Genomic DNA, 2,682 nt, shown 5'->3' with positions numbered 1-2,682 from the left:
TCGTATAAACGGCTGCAGAACTTTGTTCATTCCATAAGTGCTAATTAGGGAACTTTTACAAAGGGCCACAAGTTGAATCATGTTGATCACAGAGCGGTATTGTGGACTCAAATTTCCAAGAGTGAAGTAAAATGCTCCTAAAAGCACAGACCATACAAAGGAGCTACGATCATTCTCATTCCTAATGCCAAGCCTATAATGTACACTATTATGCGAAACGGGGTACATGGAGTTCAAGGCAGTTTCACCAATGTGCTTAAACGATCATCCCACCAAACGTACAAAATGTACTTAATTGTTGAGTGGCCTAATATTATAATTATTTTGGTCTTTTGCTTCCCCAAGTCCCACTTGTCTGTTTTTAACATACACGTATTCTCAATTACTGGTATATATTAAAAAAAGACCAAGGTGAAATAAGATAAGACCACTACCTATTTTATGTCTTTTTGTTTTTGATCCAAGTGGATTAGTAACTTCAAAATCATTGTAATAACAGTGAAGGACAAGAGCCTGTGAGTCATTTCCAAACAATCTGTGTGACCTGAAGTCGTCACCATCGCAAAAGTCTCGAAGACAGTCATCGGTACTTGTGTGAGGATTTCTCACCTGCCATAGAATCAAAAAACAGGGAAAATGAAAGACTGCCAATGTTATTTTCTCATGTACACACAGTGTAATACACTGTTTTGTTATTTCACATTTGTTGATTAATTTCATTTACAGTGGCACTCTCATTGAGCCCATTCAAAAATAACTCATTAATTCTTCTTACATTGAAACCACATGACCAAAAATCTCTGATGACACCATTGGTCTCCTTGGAAAGAGTCACTCAGAGGAGCGAAGAGTTTAGTGAACAAAAATATCTCTAAACATTTTTACATACCTCTGAAAGAACATCTGGGTGGCTGAGTAAGGCTTGAAGTGTCTTTATTATGGGAACATAGTTTCTTCACAAGCCTCAGCTCTTGTCTCCCCCTTACAATCCTATACTCTGCTCGTTGACTTAATATTATTTCCTCAGGCTCCTGTTGAAAGTAAATAATCAATGTAAAGCTGGAGAAATGTTTCATTGGTAAGAGGGCTTTGATCAACTTAACCCACCTTTTACCTTAAGCTAGAGGGTGGAATTTAAAGGTGATATTGGTGTGTCTGGCTAGGAGGAGGGGTGGACACAAGACTTTGACACGGACTTTCATGTCTGAATTGCATTTTTTTAAACAAAACCTACCCTTTAAGAAATTACCAACAATGGGAATTCCATTTTTTATCTCCCCCATGATTCCAACAGGTCCTTTTTACTCTGAAACTTGATTCCGACAGGCCCGTTTTTGAATAGAACAAAAGACTCCCATTCCGACCCCTCTAGTGGGGCAGAAATTCCAGATTCGGGCAGGATCCTTCTTAACATGACAATAAAATGCCTTCCATAGGGGGTGCAGATAAAAAAAATGAAATGTCTCAATGCAGATCAAGACTTACCACAAAATGGAAGTTTTTCTTAAAGTACTGCACTTGTTGATATTCGTTGGTCAAAGGTTGTCTAGCTTGAGTGAACATACTAGGCTGCTGGACTGCGTCACTTAAACCTTCAATATTTACAACGTCGATGCCGTTTCATTCCAAGCAAGAGGTGCTTTGCTCTTTCAGATGGTCCATACTACTTTCTACAAGATTCTCAGTGCTGCCAATCACCGCTTCGATCACAGGCTGGCTCAGCTGATATTCCTCTTTTGTCTTTAGCAGAAACAAAGCTAAGGACCTGGTCATTTCATCGAAGAAATTCTCAGGTTCCTCATCTGCATCATTTTCAAGCTCCTCTGAACTGTCTTCCCATTCATTGCAGTCATCAGCAGCGGCCTCTTCAATACCATCGACATTGAATCTTTTGATTTCAACGACATTGTTTGCATTGTGCTTTCTCCCAATGTGGGACTTCAACGAATTGAACTTCTGAAATGATTGACTGCAATCACCACATGTTATCATAAAATTTGGCTCGTGGCTATGAATGAATTTTATGTGACTGAGTAACTTTTTGAAGCTGCTACCGGAGAAACTTGAGCAATAACAACAAGGGAAGATCACCAGTAAATTATCATGCAACTATGGTTTCGAAGAAGTTGTGACCCTTGCCAAATTGTGGTCTGGGTCTGATAAGGTCTGACGTAACAGAGATTAACGTTTTTAACCAATCAACGACGATAAAGCACGTGAGACTGCTCGTGCCAAATTTAAAACGATCAGGTGTGTGTGTGTGTGTGTGTGTGATGGCTTGAGCCTGCGATCCAATCAACAAGCAGTCCCTGGTCAGCGGTCAACTTAAAAAAAAACAGCTGACCTCGATAAGGTCTATCTTGAGCCCACTATATGGTCACGTGATACTGGTCGGCGGATACCTTGTTTTGACAGGTGTCAATTGACCATAACATTGATGTCCAATATCAAAGATGTATGTTGTAAACTAGTTAGTGTCAAATGGAGTATTGCCTCCTTGATGAGCTCTAAACTTGAGCCCGTGATATGGTTACGTGTACTGGTCACATTGGCATACATGAAGGGGCGGACGGACGTACGTACGGACGTTCATGACGTCTTGGCTATAAAACCAAATTTTCTCACATCGATGGGTTACCATATTTTCTTAACTATGGTGCTCCGCGCGTGCGCGGAGCTCCG

Source organism: Montipora foliosa, chromosome 1 (genome assembly GCF_036669935.1).
Source record: "Montipora foliosa isolate CH-2021 chromosome 1, ASM3666993v2, whole genome shotgun sequence".
Lineage (NCBI taxonomy): Eukaryota > Metazoa > Cnidaria > Anthozoa > Scleractinia > Acroporidae > Montipora > Montipora foliosa.
Note: the sequence above shows the minus strand (reverse complement) of the source record.